General features: G+C 35.4%; 1 long non-coding RNA gene across 2 annotated transcripts; it reads left to right on the top strand.

Annotated features, from left to right (window-relative positions):
- The first annotated feature begins 5327 nt into the window (after positions 1-5327).
- LOC130948504 (uncharacterized) lies at positions 5328-13822 on the top strand. 2 transcript variants are annotated; one of them, XR_009073079.1, is made up of 4 exons: positions 5328-5534; positions 5642-5754; positions 6169-12179; positions 12300-13822. It is a non-coding gene; the product is annotated as an uncharacterized LOC130948504 (long non-coding RNA). The 2 variants fall into 2 exon arrangements; XR_009073078.1 differs by having other exon boundaries at positions 6169-13822.
- The last annotated feature ends 4684 nt before the right edge of the window (positions 13823-18506 follow it).

An 18506-nucleotide genomic window follows, 5' to 3' on the forward strand; every position in this document is an offset into this window, starting at 1 on the left:
GACGCAAAAGGATCAATGGATCCTATTCCAGCATGAGTGAGAACCGACAGATGATTAGTCGTGCGGTGACAGTGCACCTGGACCATTTTCACTGAGAAGACGGATGGTAACCATTGACAACGGTGATCCACCAACACACAGCTCGCCATAGAAGGAACCTTGCATGCGTGAAGAAGATGACAGTAGGAAAGCAGAGATTCAGAAGACAAAGCATCTCCAAAACTCCAACACATTCTCCATTACTGCGTAACAATTACTAATTTCAAGCTCTTTTACTTCTTGCAATTGAAACTAAAGAACCCTATTGGTATCCTGACTAAGAATAATAGGATAACCATAGCTTTCTTCAAGTTAACAATATCCGTGGGATCGACCCTTACTCATGTAAGGTATTACTTGGATGACCCAGTGCACTTGCTGGTTAGTTGTGCGGAATTACATAGTGAGTGTGATTTTTGTGCACCAAATACCATCAAATTTCTTACTCATCAACATCCAAAACCATCATAAATAATCTTTAACCAACATCAAACATCAACAACTACTTCAAATCCTCATCACTTAACCTCGACATTATCAATCATTATCCACATTCATATTACCACACTCAACATACACACTCACCAACATCAACCAACATCACAATTTATAATTAGTACCAACAACATCAATATTCTTCATCAACCTTTATAATCATTAAGTACCAACAACATCATTAATCATTCATTAATCCTTAAATACCAACAACCTCATCAACAACACTAATCATCAATACTCATTAACACCACAATTTCCACTAATCACCCTCAACCACCATAATCCAATACAACCCACAATTATCATCAATTCACATATAATTATTCATACATCAACAACATTCAATCCTATCTTAGGGTCAACTAGCCTAAGTGTCCATGAACATTACATATTATATAAAGGAAACCGAAACCATACCTTGGCTGATTCCCAAACGCACCAAACACCAAAAAGAAGCCACCAAACTTGATCCAAAGCCTCAACCAACTCCAACAAACACCAAGGCTCAAACTAACAACACATATATCACAAAAAATCAAAACCTAAGATACACAAAACAACTAAACACAAGGATTTAATGGAACCTTACCTTATCCAATGAGATTAGGGGTAAAATCCAACATTTATCTGCTACTAGAGATCACCTAAACAACCAAAACTACAAAATCTACTCAAAAACCATACATAGAAACGTGCAGAATCTAGGGCTAAAAAATGGGACGTGTAGAGAGAAATCTTACCAGATTTCTTTAGATAGAAACGTAGAGCTCGACGAGAGCTTCGCGTGGCTGCAAACGGCTCGTCAATCGGAGCTCCGGATCAAAAGTTATGGCTTCTGGAAGATGGATGTGAAAAGCGCACTCTCTCTTCTTCCTCTCCTCTCAACCACGCCTCTCCTCTCTCTTAGGGCTGGAAAATGAGCTCAAATCTCATTAAATGAGCTTATATATGTTGGGTCTTGGGTCCGGTTTTGGCCCAGTCAAACTCGTTAGTGTTTTTTGTCTGTTTGCCCACTTTGGGCTAAACCTTTAAGATTAGTGCCCGGTTTTTAATTCCAAAATTATATTTATCCTTTCAAAACAATAAATCACTTTTCAAAATATTATTTTCCGAAATACGCGGTACTGGACAGATTAAAACTGGTACTACCAGCTTAAGCGCCAGTACGCATTTTTACAAAAACTTTTCGAAAGAAATACATTTTCCAACTCAGAAAAATCCATTGAAATCAAATTTCTCATTTATATTTTCAAATTAAAATTTCTAGATTTTGAATCTATTTCGGACACTAAAATTATTTTATTAAAACGATTTTATGTGAAAACACGAATTCTTACAGCGTACGCGGCAATGCCACGCGATGCAGGGAACCCGTTTTGACTAGCATGCTCGCGTATGTGCAAGTGACTCGCGTACGCGACATGTGTTAACTTTCAAATCACGATACACGGATAGCATGCATACGCATGACCTCCCAATTTTGTCAAAGATGTATTTTTGAGTTTTCAAATATTTTTCTAACTTTTCAAACATCTATAAATCCTATTTAAGGTTTGATAGCTAGTTTTTAGACTTCGGAATAAGAGCGAACATATTGAGGGAGTTAGACTGATATTGAGGGAGATTTGTGAAGTGAATAGTTTAATTAATGAGGTGTTGATGATACTGAGTGAGACATGATTGATGACGATGATGACATAGATGAATTATGATTTAAAGATCTAAATGGCCTGTGCATCTCTAAGATATGAGTTTTCCTGGGTGGATGCTGTGGTTAGCCCCCACTTGCTCCAAGTCGAGACTCGATACTCTGTTGACTATACTTTTCATCGCAAGATGTGGGCGGACACTTTAACTTTCTGGATAATCCCCCAATGAGATAATAAATGAATGAATATGTATGTGAATAACTCTTAGGGATGCACACACGCAAGAACTATCCAGGGTTCGCTACCAAACATGTCGGGTTTGTCTGTATAATCGATAGATGAGTTCATTGGGCATAGGGTAAATATGCATCATGTGCATTTATATAATTTGTTTGAATATTATTTCGGCCTAGCCCAACAAAAGCCGGGGGGTCCACCTACGGATTGCCAACCTGACGGGTCGTGGACCCGCATGCGAAGGTGACCTACGTGTCGACTCACACCTTGATGGAAACCTAGATAGCTGGCAGAAGCTTCTAGATGTACGGATCCAGAAAAAAGAACCAACCTGAAGTACAAGATATAAATGAGGAGGGACCTACCCTCCACAGAAGTACGTCACTCTTACTCTAACTGTCTCATTATACGGACACTTACTTTAACATCAGAATATCTTTACAAGTGATACCATCCACTGATCCACCGATATTCAAAACAACACCTTTCCATAAAGTTCACATCTACGTCCAAAAATACCCTCGATCAATCCGTTGCTTTCGACCCACCAACCATTCGGTCCACCTTTTGAGCGAATATGCTTCATGCTTCCTCACAATCTGATTATTATTAGTTCAAGTGGGCCAAAGTAAACAATATATAGAGCCACCAGAATTAAATAATAATAAAATTTATCTTAATTAGTTACTGCTGTTTAATCTTTATAAACAATTGAGCAAAGCCTTGCGAAGGTAACATTTTGAATATTATATCATACTGTGATCGTAAAATATAGTAGAGGCCAAGTAATGTGTACCTAATATTTTAATAGTTAAAAGTGAGGAAAGTTAAAACTACTTGTTGTATAGACCGATGTTGACATGAACTTTTAAGTTTTAACTTTACATAAGTAGTATTTTTCAGTAAATTGATAATTACGACTTAAAAAATTTTAATTTTGGATTAATTAATTTTTAAAAAAAATATTAATTTGATCTTTTATAAAAATAAATAATGAATATGTTATATTTTTTTATATCAATTTATTACATAAAACTTAATAATAATATATTTAACTGAAATGTGTTTATTTATAAATGATTGTTATATTAATAATAATTTTTGGAATGAAATTTTACTTATTTTAGTGAGATTCATGTTAAGTAATAAGCAATTGATAAACGAGATATAAAAGCTAAAAAAGTAATGAATACTTCGCTGTCGATCCGAAAATATATTGTTTTCATGCTCATGTAGTAATAACGAGACCACTATAGATAACAAAATACATGTGCAATTTTATTTCGTTTCGCATTATTTATTGAGAGAAGGATATACATATCCACTATTTACTATTGTAAAAGACTTAATTGATACTTTTTTTTCTTCAAAAACTAATTCATCTGAGATCAAAATTTTTAAAGATTTAATTGTTATTTTATTCTATTTTTTTTAATATTAGAAACAATATTTTTATTAATATTAACCAACAGTTTGACTCAATACTTTATTTATATACTATTAGAGTTTGAATTTAAAAATTATAATTTAAAATTTAATATTTAGTATTTAAAATTAGTTAAATATTGATTAAAAATGATAAATTTTGTTAGTAATACAATATTAATTTTTTCTTTCTTTAATAGCATATCTTATAGACTTTACTGGGAAACTAATAACCTTTTATTTTTAGTAGCTTCACGATCAAAACTACTCGTAATTGATATATTTTTGAAAGTTTATAGTTCAATTTTAGTTTCATCAAATTATATTAGTTCTCAATCACATATCTTTACCTTTAGCTACATCTATTTCATGAAATTATTATTACAGAATAAATGCTTTTTATCTACTAATAATTTAAGGAGTAGTGCCGAATTTTTAGATGACAAATAAAGGAAAAAAAAAATATAAAGCATATACGCGGATGATATTTAATATGTCTCCATGTGTGCGTGTATATATATATATATATATATATATATATATATTACTCTACATGCAAGATCAATATGAAATCATGTGTGATTTTGCATATTTCAATATTTCATTGATTTATATTTGACCTCAACACAGCCGTAAGTTTTGTTCATTTCAGAATATATAAACTCTCTGTGCGAGTAACGTTATTTCTTAAATAAATACAAATCAAATAATAAAGTCATAATTGTCTTATGTTAATTAATGAATACCAACGGTGATAACGAAGCGAAACGTCTTAATCAGATATGTAGACTAATCATGTTTTTTGGGCTCCATGCTGGGAGTTTATATTATATTAATGGCGAACTATATCTAGGTTATTTTATACAAGAAAAATGACAGTGATGTTCCATTTATATACATAATCCATTGTATTAATTTAATCTCGCTAGTGTTTTTATTATAAATTTAATCTCTATGGAGCCCCTTATGATAGTTTACTTGCTGAGTGAATATTAATACGGAAAAAGAAGAAAAGATGAAGTTATGTAACTAATAAAATATATTAAATTTAATTAATATTTAATCAATAAAAATATTTTTATACTAAATCTTAAATTCTAAACTATAAATTTTAACTCATAATAATATAAAAATAAATTATTAATTCAAAATGTAGCTAATATTAATAAAAAATTTTATTCTCTTAATATTTTTGTATTAAAAAAAATTGATCGACAATGAGTCAAGCTACTTTAATCAAATTAAGATTACAGAATCCAATAAAGTAGAATAATAATAATTATTAATTAGAAATAACAGGCTATTATATTGTTTTAGTAGCAGGAGAGGAGAACATTGTTATTATTATTACCACTGTTTTGTTTTCTATAAAATATTATTTGTATTATTTGACAGTGACACGCTCCATATATATAATTGGGTTGTTTGATATGGTGTGTTATTTGTGCTTAGTCATGCAGTTTTAATGGACACGAGTGTTTCTTCCCAAATGGCTAACATACATTCTTTCCTTCTAAAATGTTAGGTTGTGTGGAAAACAATAGTCATAAGGAAGTGAATCTCACATATACACGTATTAATGAAGTATGTTGAGTCACACACTGGAAATGAAAACATTTGATTCTAACTAACAAAATATTTGATTTTAATGAAGTCTGGTCAATATTAATGAAAAAGACACGGATGGTAATTGCATATATATATATATATATATATATATATTATTGATTAATTGATATTTTGCATGTTAATGTATATTGATTCTAAGGTTGTCACTGTGATTTGGAAATCAGGTAATAAGAGTAATTTAAGCCAACTCAATTATTCTGCAGCAACTAACAAAGGCCAGGATTCTGCCCCTATCTGAATCGAGCTACCATACGGCTTTAATCTGATCTCAGATTTGGTAAGGACTTTTTTTTTTCTAGAACTGTTAAGAGCCGATATTTCTTTTATTAATATTAACTAACATTAAGTTAATGTGTTATTTTTATAATATTAGAATTTAAATTTTAAATTTTAAAATTAAAAATTTAATTTTTAATATTTCAAATTAGATAAATATTAATTAAAAAATGTAAATTTTATTTATTGTGTAACATTTATTATTAATTTTATTTTGATCATCGTGAAGAAAATGAAGGAAAAGCTTTTAAGAAAAAGTTTAGACGGGTTTAAAATAACTAAAAGAAGTTTTAGAAGACTTATTATATAATTTTACGAATGATCTTTTATTTGAATATTAAGAATAAAAACGAAAATGATAATATGTAATCCTTGGCTTTTTCACACCTTATCTATCGCTTGTGTGGTGAGGAAGGAGTCCTAATTGATGGAGACACATGCATTCCAGTGGACAGTCCAATCACTAAAGAGAGCGTGGAGTACACCAGGAGACCAGCTCCGGACAAGATTCAACAGCTAGATGATCATCCTAAAAAGAAAATACCTAAACGGCCTCAAGAATAGAGTATCATTCCAATTGAATATTGGACTCAATTGGCAGTATCTGTTGAACAGTTGTAATACACTATGGACCGATTAAAAGAGGAGCAAAAGAACCAATCTTGCATACTACAGAAGCTGGTTGAAGAATATGAGAAGCAGGGGCGAGCATTAGAAGAGCAGAAGCATCAGAAAGTAGCCTCTAAAGAGAGCAGTGACCACTATGTTTAAGGTGGTTGAGTTTCACCCCTATCCAGTTCCTATTTCAGTATTCTAATTCCTGTTTTCCATATTTAAGATTGCATGATCACTAGTAGGATTATCTTTTTATTTTTCTACTATAATTTTTATCTTTGTCAATTAAGTATAAGATATTCCACTCATCATTCCATTAAAACCTAAATAAAATTTCGTTTTCTTTTAAGAAGCAGTAAAATACAAGAATTTTTTAGTTGATTATAATGCGTTCCTTCTAATTCAAAAAAGTGGTGGCTTTGCATAAGGGTGGCAACACTATCCGAACCCGCGGGTACCCACCCCGTCCCTACCCATTCGAGGCGGGTATTTATCCGCCCCCGCATCGGGGCGGATTTTGATGGGACAGGTTCTTGGGCGGGGCGGGATCGGATCGGGTTTAGGTTAAACCCGCCCCGGTATATAATATATATATATATATATATATATATATATATAAAATAATTAGTAAAATTATTAATAATATTATATTATATTTAAATTTTTACTTTAATTTATGTTATGTATATAAATGATTGTTATATAATTTTTAAAATTTTATTTTATTTGTTGGATTTAATAATTATAGGAGTAGGTAGGAGTGGGGCGGGTACTCGTAGGGGCGGGTTATGGTTTAACATTTTACTACCCGCAGGTAAGAGCGGGGCGGCGGGTTCGATGCGGGTTTTTGTAGAGCGAGGCGGAGTTGGGTAAAGCAAAAACCTGCCCCTACCTGCCCTGTTGCCACCCCTAGCTTTACATTTATTTTTTGAATGCATGAATTAACTGTGCATAATTGTCTTAAGGTTGAGGGTGCTGGCCCTTGAAGGAATAGTGAAATTAGAGAAGTACTATTGGTTCTCTAAAAAATTTAAATTATTTATTCTTGAAGTAAAAGACACAGCATTCAAAAATATATATATATTAGAAGATTTAAAAGAGCAAGGATTCAAGGTTTTGAGCATCAATGGTTAGGAGGGTTAAAAATTAGCTTGAAAAGCTCAATTGAGTTGCTATCCCTAACTTAATGCTTGTGGTGTGAAGATGTCAAGTAAAAAAATGCTTGAGACTGAGCAATTAAAGTCATGATTCAAAGCTACAGAGTATGCCTAAGAACTCTGGGCATCACTGTCTAGGAATTTAAGCAAAGCTAAATTCGAACCCAAAAGGTTCTCCCAGTTAAGTGTTTGTGGCGTTTATGTATCCAGTGGTAATATGAAAAAACAAAATGCTTAGAGTCACGGCTAGACTAAAAAAGGTGCAATACATCAAAAGAAGCTGAGTTCAAGAATCAAGAAAATCTAAAAGAAGAGAATCAATAATATCATCTGGATTCTAGTTCAAAGGGATGCCAATACTGCTGAACTTCAAAGGAAAGTGAGATGCCAAAACTGTTCAGAAGTAAAGAGCTAATAGCCCCATTGAATTATTTGGAGCTGAACTTCATTAACAACTTTGAGACTTTTTCTATCTTTATCTTCTTTTTAGTCCGATTTTGCTTTTGGTTGCTTGAGGACAAGCAACAGTTTAAGTTTGGTGTTCTGATGAGCGGATATTTAATTTTATATCCTTTTTTATGCTATTTTCTATTTTGTTAAGTTTTATTATGTTTTAGTAGATTTTAGTGAAAATTTTACTTTTTGGATGCTACTTTGAATTTTTGTGTTTTTCCAATGATTTTAGGTGAAGTTTGGGTGAATTTGACAAGTTTTGGCAAAATCTGATTCAGAGGCAAAGAAAGGAGTGTAAATGCTGTCAAATCCTGACCTCCATGCGTTCAAATGCGCATTTCTGGAGCTACAGAGGTCCAATTGACAGGTTCTCAATGGTGTCAAATGTAACACCCTAAGTTAAATCCTATCCATGAAGGTCTTTAAATAAGGTGCCACACTTGATAGAGATAGAAAATGAACTTAATCGTTATGCAAAGGAGGAAGAATTGCGCGTGAAGGGGAAAACGAGTAGCACTAAAACGATGGAAGTGAATATAATAAATATGAAATAATAACTTATCCATGATTATGGTTCAAAATAAAATGCTTAGAGGTAATTATAATAAAGAAACTAATACGTCCTAACTAATTTCATCGAAGAGGCTCCCATACTTGTGTCCCATCCTATCCTTGATCGGGACCCTTCAGTTATTCACGAATCAGGGTACCAGTGGTGTTCCTCCAACACCTTTCCGCGCAGTGAAGATTCAGTTCCATTATGTGGGATGAACTAAGACTCGACGGATGCCGAGGTGGGTGAATAGGGTACGTATTCCACCTTTGGACTTTCGTAAGGATTCAACTCCTCCTTTGGATCCTCCTCCATGGTGTCTTTCTCATGGTCAGGGTTGGCAGATTCTTCTTCCTCCGTCTCAGAATCTGATTCGAGATGCACCACTTTGGATGACCGTTTCTTGAATGTTGAAGTGTTCTTATCTAGGAAGGTTACGACGAGCAGCTGGGATTCTTTCTCCACGAACTCTCGACCTAAGTAGACAGTTTGGAGCACGGTAGTAGTGGTCGTAACTACCCACGCGTGCTTCGAGGGGTCGTACTCAGAAGTTACCTTCGGAGAGCACTGCGTCGTCTCTATCCGCCGTGCCATGTTCCTCTGGAGACAGTATGGGAAAAGAAAAGGGATGAGATCCTAAGGTCTCAGTAGGAGTGCTATGCAACACCTCCATGCCTATCTCTAGCCCACGTGCGGGATTTTAAAAGAAGTCGTACGATATGGCATGTAATACGATTCTTTCTTGTAAAGCACATAGGTAAAAAGGAAAGCACATAGGAAAAATAGAAGAATAGTAACATATGAAACGTCAACATGTTCATAAATAAATCTTTAGAAAAAAACATCATCATGATCAAACTTTGCCTTATACTTTCTCTTTTCCTTAACTTATAACTTTTATGAAAGGTATTGAGCTCAAACCGGTATAAATGAGAGTCCCCATCCCTTACCGAAGGTTCTTATCTCGAATGTCTTGGCGATCACCTTCTCTTACCGAAGGATCATCTCGATATCTTGTCTTTGGGGGTCACCTTCCCTTACCGAATGATCATTCCCTCAGTTCAATTTACAATCAAGGTTATTTAGACATACACAAGAAAAGAGTTATATCAACAAGGATATCTTATTATATAAAATTGATGGGAGTTCCCTTCCCTTACCGAAGGTTTCCAAAAGTTTGCCGATCACCTACCCTAACCGAAGGATCATCTCGATTCGATCACCTTTCTTTACCGAAGGATCATCTCGATTATCTTTGTATTTGGGGGTCACCTTTCCTTACCGAAGAATCATTCTCTTAGTTTAATTTACAATTAGGGTGGTTTAGGAATACACAAGAAGAGATTCATGCGAGAATAGATCATGCAAAAATAGATCATGCAAGAGGTAGGACATATACCATAATAAAATGAGCATGTTGAATAATGATATTATAAGAAAGTAGGTACTCTCGACCCTAGAGGGATATTAATAATATAGTGTATAAATAATCACATAAGTGTTCATTTATAAAAAAAAAGGATATTTTAAATAGTTGAATAGTTATAAGGGGGCATGTACTCTTAACTCAAAGAAATATTATTAATCCAATGGTTTAAAAGTTAATATAGTTCCATGTAATAAAATACGGGATATTAATTAGTTGAATAAAATAATTATAAGGAAACATGTACTCTTGACCCTTAGAAGATATTAGTAATATAATATATAAAATACAATCTAAGTGCACATAGTAAGAATGGGGTATGTTAAATAGTTGAATAAAATATTATAAGGAAGCATATACCTTTTTCTTTAAATTTTAAGGAGTAATAATAACATAATGATATAAGAGGTTATTTAGTTGCACATAATAGAATAGAGTACACTAAACAAGATATAGAAAAATATGTACTCTTAACATTAAAGGAATAGTAATAATGTAATGGAATAAAATGTCATGTAAATATACATAGTAAAAATTAGGGTGATTAAATAAAATATTATAAAGGGGTATGTACTCTCAACGTTAAAGGAATAATAGTATGATGGTATAAAAGATCATGTAAATACACATAGAAAATATGGGATACAAATCAAGAGGGCATGAGTGATATAATAGATAATCATGATTAATGTGGATGAAAGATAAGTAAGGGATCATTAAAGCCATAAGACACATGAAAGATGGTAGCCATGCATGGATGGAAAGGAAATAAATTAGAGCATACTACATGCCAACATAAAAGTAAGAAAAACATAATTCCCTACTCTTTTTCTAACGCCTCTTTTATTGCCTATGAGCTTACCTCTTGTGTTTACACACGGAATATTTGCGTAGAGGGAGAAGGGAAAGGATTAGTGTTTGAGAGGAGTGATCTTCTACCTATGGGTGTACCCCTATTTATATACTTTCAGTGGTAAGGTGGTTGGGATAATTTTAAATTCAAAAGAAGGGCGGTTATTAGATTCTTATCCATAATTCAAAATTCTAAACCCATCTCCTAACTGACTTTCAAAATTTGAATTTGATTTTGTTTCTATAAGGGGTGAAGGGAGGTTGTTACATTACCACCCCCATAAAAAAAAAGAATTTGTCCTCAAATTCTACATCGTAATTTGGTCAATAAAGGTCATTAGTAAGATGCATAGTGATTTTGACATGGGCAAGCTAATCTTACAAGTTGCGGAGAGAGATATGAACGAAGGAGAAGCACCAATATCATCTAGAATAGTTAAAGGATTCCATTAATTGTGCATTTACCCTCGATTCGATCTTCTGACTCGTGGACTTCCTCACTGCTGAGGGCAAAGACTCGCCCCTGACGCTGTGGTGGATTGGCAGGGGGTGGGAGAACTGCTGGGCATTCATTGGCGATATGCCCCGGCTGAAAACACCGGAAGTAGACATTTTGCCCGGCAAGGCACCTACCCCTATGTTGCTTCCCACATGGAGCACACTCCTTGAGTTCGGTGGTCTTTGGTGAGGCATTAGTGGATAGTTCCTGGCAATTCGTGTCCTGTTGAGGTTGCCTTCTTGTAGGTTTTCCAAGAAAGGCCTTCTTCTGCGGTGGCTGCTGAGATGATTCTTGATTCAGTTGCCTTTTCTTGAAAGCCTCGCTTCTTTCTGACGCTAATTTTTTGGTGCATTCTTCGATCACCTGGCACTTACTAACGAGGGAGGAGAACTCCCGAATTTCTAGTGGGGCTATTGCGGTTAAGACTTCTGCCCCGAGCCCTCCTTGATACATCATACACTTCCACTTTTCATCTGGATTAGCCTTATACATGGCGGAAAATTTGCAGAGTCTTTCGAACTTCTCTGTGTACTCTGCAATACTCATCCTATCTTGCCTCAGTTGAAGTAACTCCATCTCCTTGGACTCTCGATCAGAAAGGGGAAACTACTTCTTGTAGAAAGCTTCCTTGAAGGTGGCCCAACTGATATCTGTTCCAGCATCTTCCAACAACCGTCTTGCTCCATCCCACCAGAACTCGGCATCAGCTTTCAGCATGAACGTAGCGTAGCTCACTTGCTGCTCCTTAGTGCATGGAAAAATTGTGAATACCTTCTCCATTTCTGCCAACCATTCTTCTGCTATATCAGGGTCGAGGGCTCCACAAAACTCAGGTGGACTGATGAGCGGATATTTTATACGCTTTTTGGGGGTAATTTCATATAGTTTTTAGTATATTTTAGTTAGTTTTTAGTATATTTCTATTAGTTTTTAGGAAAAATTCATATTTCTGGACTTTACTATGAGTTTGTGTATTTCTCTGTGATTTCAGATATTTTCTGGCTGAAATTGAGGGAGCTGAGCAAAAATCTGATTTAGGCTGAAAAAGGACTGCTGATGTTGTTAGATTCTGACCTCTCTGCACTCGGAATAGATTTTTTAGAGCTACAAAAGTCCAATTGGCGCGCTCTCAATTGGGTTGGAAAGTAGATATCCAGGGCTTTCGAGCAATATATAATACTCCATACTTTGCACAAAGATAAACGATGTAAACTGGCATTTAACGCCAGTTCCATGTTGCATTCTGGCGTTCAGCGCCAGAAACAGGTTGCAAGTTGGAGTTAACGCCAGAAACAGGTTACAACCTGGCGTTTAACTCCATAAATAGCCCAGGCACGTGAGAAGCTCAAGTCTCAGCCCCATCACACACCAAGTGGGCCCCAGAAGTAGATTTCTGCACCATCTATCTTAGTTTACTCATTTTCTGTAAACCTAGGTTACCAATTTAGTATTTAAACAACTTTTAGAGACTTATTTTGTATCTCATGACATTTTAGATATGAACTTTGTACCTTTTGTCGGCATGAGTCTTTAAACTCCATTGTTGGGGGTGAGGAGCTCTGCAGCGTCTCGATGAATTAATGCAATGATTTCTGTTTTCCTTTCAAACACGCTTGTTTCTATCTGAGATGCTGATTCGTACTTAACTGTGATGGATGTGATGATCCGTGACACTCATCATCATTCTCAACCCATGAACGTGTGTCTGACAAACACCTCCATTCTACAAAAGATTGAATGAGTATCTCTTAGATTCCTTAATCAGAATCTTCGTGGTATAAGCTAGAATCCATTGGCAGCATCCTTGAGAATCCAAAAAGTCTAAACCTTGTCTGTGGTATTCTGAGTAGGATTCAGGGATTGGATGACTGTGACGAGCTTCAACTCGTGAGTGTTGGGCGTAGTGACAGACGCAAAAGGATCGATGGATCCTATTCCGACATGATCGAGAACCAACAGATGATTAGCCGTGCTGTGACAGAGCATTTGGACCATTTTCATTGAGAAGATGGGAAGTAGCCATTGACAATGGTAATGCCCTACATGCAGCTTGCCATGGAAGGAGCCTTGCATGTTTGAAAGTGAGAAAGCATTATGTTCTCCAATACTGCGTAACAATTACTTATTTTATGCACTTTCACTTTTTACAATTGAAACTAAAGAACCATATTGGCATGCTGACTAAGATTAATAAGATAATCATAGCTTGCTTCAAGCCAACAATCTCCGTGGGATTCGACCCTTACTCACGTAAGGTATTACTTGGACGACCTAGTGCACTTGCTGGTTAGTTGTGCGGAATTACATATTGTGAAAGCAATTTTTGTGCACCAAGTTTTTGGCGCTGTTGCCGGAGATTGTTTGAGTTTGAACAACTGACGGTTTATCTTGTTACTTAGATTAGGAAAAATTAGTCTTTTTGGTTTAGAGTCACTAGAATTGCATCTTTTATTATCCCTTTTAAAAAAACATTTTCAAAAATATTATTTTTCTTTATTTTTAGTTTTTCTGTGAGTTTAGTGTCCTGTTTTAAGTTTGGTGTCAATTGCATGTTTTTTTTTAAAAAATTATGCATTTTTTTCGAAAATTCATGCATGTGTTCTTCATGATCTTCAAATTGTTCTTGTAAATTTTTCTTGTTTGATCTTTGGTTTGTCTTGTTTTGTGTCTTTTCTTGTTTTTCTTGTGCTTTTTCAAAATATTATTTTTCAAAAAATATTATTTATTTATTAAAAATACCTCTTTAAAACACGTTACATTTATAGCTCAATTGGCTAGAGCGTTGATTTGTGTTCTTGATAATTGGGTATCTTCTTTTTAAAACTTTTTCAAAAATAATTTTTCTTTGATTAAATCTTGTGCCAAACTTTAAGTTTGGTGTTTTCTTGTTAATTTTTCTTTAGTTTTCGAAAATTTATTATGGGTTTCTAAAAATTTTAAGTTTGGTATTCTTTCTTTTGTTCTTGGTGTTCTTGTGAGTCTTCAAAGTGTTCTTGAGTCTTCTTTGTATTTTGATCTTAAAATTTTTAAGTTTGGTGTTCCTTGGTGTTTTTTCTCAAAAATTTTTGAAAGCAAGGAACATTAGATCTAAAAAATTTTAAGTCTTGTGTCTTTTATGTGTTTTTCTCTTTCATCATAAAATTCAAAAAAAAAATTATCTTCTCTAACTATTTTTAAGCAAATTTTTCAAAATTTTCTATAAAAATTCAGATTTCAATTTCAAAAATTTTCAAAATCTTATCCTTTTAAGATTTTTTTAAAAAAAATTACATCTTTTCCAAAAATATCCTAACCACTTTTTCTCTCCTCATTTTTTCAAAAATTTTTAAAATATTTTTTTAAATTTTATTTTTATTTTTTATTTTAGTTTTTATTTTATTTTATTTTATTATTTTGAAAATTACTTTTTTATAATAAAATAAATAAAATAAATCCACATCATCTCCCTTTCTCCATCATGGACCTAAGTGGAAATGAACAGTCCAGAAGGACTCTGCGGTCATATGCCAACCCCACTACTGCTTCATATAGGAGTAGTATCTGTATACCCTCCATCGGAGTTAGTAGCTTTGAGTTGAATTCTCAGCTCATTATCATGGTGCAGCAAAGTTACCAGTATTCTGGTCTTTCACAGGAAGAACCTACAGAGTTTCTGGCACAGTTTTTACAAATTGCTGACACAGTACATGATAAGAAAGTAGATCAAGATGTTTACAAATTATTAATGTTTTCATTTGCTCTAAAAGACCAAGCAAAGAGGTGGTTAAATAACCAACCTAAGGCTAGCATAAGGACATGGACACAGCTGTCAAAAAAATTTCTGAATCAATATTTCCCTCCAAAATGGATGACACAGCTAAGGCTGAGCATTCAAGGCTTCAAACAAGGAGATAATGAATCCTTTTATGATGCCTGGGAGAGATACAGAGAGATGTTAAGAAAATGCCCCTCTGAAATGTTTTCAGAGTAGGTGCAGTTAGACATCTTCTATTATGGGCTTACAGAAAAAGCTCAGATTTCTCTAGACCACTCAGCTGGTGGATCTATACACATGAGAAAGACAATTGAAGAAGCTCAAGAGCTCATTGATACAGTTGCCAGAAATCAGCATCTGTACCTAAGCAGTGAACCTCCCATGAAAGAAGAGGCTAAAATAGTAACTGCTGAACTCAATCATGCAGAACAAGTTACAGAATTTAATCAGCAATTAGATTTTCTAACAAAACAGCTAGCTGAATTCAAGGAGATATTACAAGAAACAAGAATGGCTATTATGAATATGGAAGTCCAGTTGAAGCAAACAGAACAACAATTATCAAAACAAATAACAGAAGAGTGCCAAGCAGTTGAATTAAGAAGTGGAAAAACATTAAATACCTCACTTCAAGGTAGCAGGAAGCCAAGAAATGAACAAACTGCTACCCAAAATCCCTCTGAAATAGGCAAGGAATTGGCGTTGAACGCCCAAAGGAAGCACAGTCCTGGCGTTCAGACGCCAGAAACAAGTAAGGAGTTGGCGTCTAACGCCACTCCAGCTTCCACCCCTGGCATTCAAATGCCAGTAGGAGATCAGACACATACAAGTGTGATGAGCGGATAATTTGTACGCTTTTTGGCATTGTTTTTAGTATGTTTTTAGTATGTTTTAGTTAGTTTTTAGTATATTTTTATTAGTTTTTATTTAAAATTCACTTTTCTGGACTTTACTATGATTTTGTGTGTTTTTCTGTGATTTCAAGTATTTTCTGGCTGAAATTGAGGGACTTGAGCAAAAATCTGATTCAGAGACTGAAAAGGACTGCAGATGCTGTTAGATTCTGACCTCCCTGCACTCAAAGTGGATTTTCTGGAGCTACAGAAGCCCAATTGGCGCGCTCTCAACGGCGTTGGAAAGTAGACATTCTGGGCTTTCCAGCAATCTATAATAGTCCATACTTTGCCCGAGATTTGATGGCCCAAACCGGCGTTCCAAATCAGCTCAAAACTGCCCAGCGTTTAACGCCGGAACTGGCACAAGAATGGGAGTTAAACGCCCAAAATGGCACAAAAGCTGGTGTTTAACTCCAAGAAGAGTCTCTACACGAAAATGCTTCAATGCTCAGTCCAAGCACACACCAAGTGGGCCCGGAAGTGGATTTTTCTGTCATTTACTCATTTCTGTAAACCCTAGGCTACTAGTACTTTATAAATAGGACCTTTTGCTATTGTATTTTCATCTTGGTTCTTCTGGCTCCCTCTCTGGGGCCGAAGCCAATGATCACTTTTGTTCTTATGTATTTTCAACGGTGGAGTTTCTACACACCATAGATTAAGGTGTGGAGCTCTGCTGTACCTCGAGTTTAATGCAATTACTATTGTTCTTCTATTCAATTCAGCTTGTTCTTATTCCAAGATATTCATTCGCACTAAAGAACTTGATGAATGTGATGATTATGTGACGCTCATCATCATTCTCACTTATGAACGCGTGCCTGACAACCACTCCCGTTCTACAAGCAAACAAGGCTTGAATGTTTATCTCTTGGATTCTTTAACCGGAATCTTCGTGGTATAAGCTAGACTTGATGGCGGCATTCAAGAGAATCCGGAAGGTCTAAACCTTGTCTGTGGTATTCTGAGTAGGATTCAATGATTGAATGACTGTGACGAGCTTCAAACTTGCGATTGTGGGGCGTTAGTGACAGACGCAAAAGAATCACTGGATTCTATTCCGACATGATCGAGAACCGATAGCTGAATAGCCGTGCCGTGACAGGGTGCGTTGAACATTTTCACTGAGAGGACGGGACTGTAGCCATTGACAACGGTGATGCCCAACATACAGCTTGCCATGGAAAGGAGTAAGAAGGATTGAATGAAGACAGTAGGAAAGCAGAGAGACGGAAGGGACAAAGCATCTCCATACGCTTATCTGAAGTTCTCACTAATGAATTGCATAAGTATCTCTATCTCTATCTTTATGTTTTATTCATATATCATCCATAACCATTTGAGTCTGCCTGACTGAGATTTACAAGGTGACCATAGCTTGCTTCATACCAACAATCTCCGTGGGATCGACCCTTACTCGCGTAAGGTTTATTACTTGGATGACCCAGTGCACTTGCTGGTTAGTTGTGCGAAGTTGTGTTTATGCCATGGTATTGAGCACCAAGTTTTTGGATTCATTACCGGGGATTATTTGAGTTGTGAAAAGTAGAGATCACAATTTCGTGCACCAAAGTGCTGATAGCAACCCCTCTAAAAAGACTTCTCAACCCACATCTGTAGGCAATAAACCTACAGCAACTAAGGTTGAGGAATACAAAGCCAAAATGCCTTATCCTCAGAAACTCCGCCAAGCGAAACAAGATAAGCAATTTGCCCGCTTTGCAGACTATCTCAGGACTCTTGAAATAAAGATTCCGTTTGTAGAGGCACTTGAGCAAATACCCTCTTATGCTAAGTTCATGAAAGAGATCTTAAGTCATAAGAAGGATTGGAGGGAAACTGAAAAAGTTTACCTCACTGAAGAATGCAGTGCAGTCATTCTGAAAAGCTTACCTGAGAAGCTTAAAGATCCTGGGAGCTTTATGATACCATGCACATTAGAGGGCACTTGCACCAAGCAAGCTTTATGTGATCTTGGGGCAAGTATCAACCTAATACCTGCATCTACTATCAGAAAGCTTGGTTTGACTGAAGAAGTCAAACCAACCCGGATATGTCTCCAACTTGCTGATGGCTCCATTAAATACCCATCAGGCGTGATTGAAGACATGATTGTCAAGGTTGGGCCATTTGCCTTTCTCACTGACTTTGTGGTGTTGGAAATGGAGGAGCACAAGAGTGCAACTCTCACTCTAAAAGACCTTTCCTAGCAACTGGACGAACCCTCATTGACGTCCAAAAAGGGGAAGTAACCTTGAGAGTCAATGAGGACGAGTTTAAGTTGAATGTTGTCAAAGCTATGCAGCATCCAGACACCCCAAATGACTACATGAGCATTGATATTATTGACTCTCTGGTAAAAGAAGTCAATATGACTGAGAATCTCGAATCAGAGGTAGAGAATATCTTTAAAGATGCTCAGCCTGATCTGGAGGAACCAGAGAGAACAATAGAACCTCTGAAAATCCCTCAGGAAGAGGAGAAACCTCCCAAACCCAAGCTCAAACCATTACCACCATCCTTGAAATATGCATTTTTGGGAGAAGGT

This window comes from Arachis stenosperma, chromosome 9 (genome assembly GCF_014773155.1).
Source record: "Arachis stenosperma cultivar V10309 chromosome 9, arast.V10309.gnm1.PFL2, whole genome shotgun sequence".
NCBI lineage: Eukaryota > Viridiplantae > Streptophyta > Magnoliopsida > Fabales > Fabaceae > Arachis > Arachis stenosperma.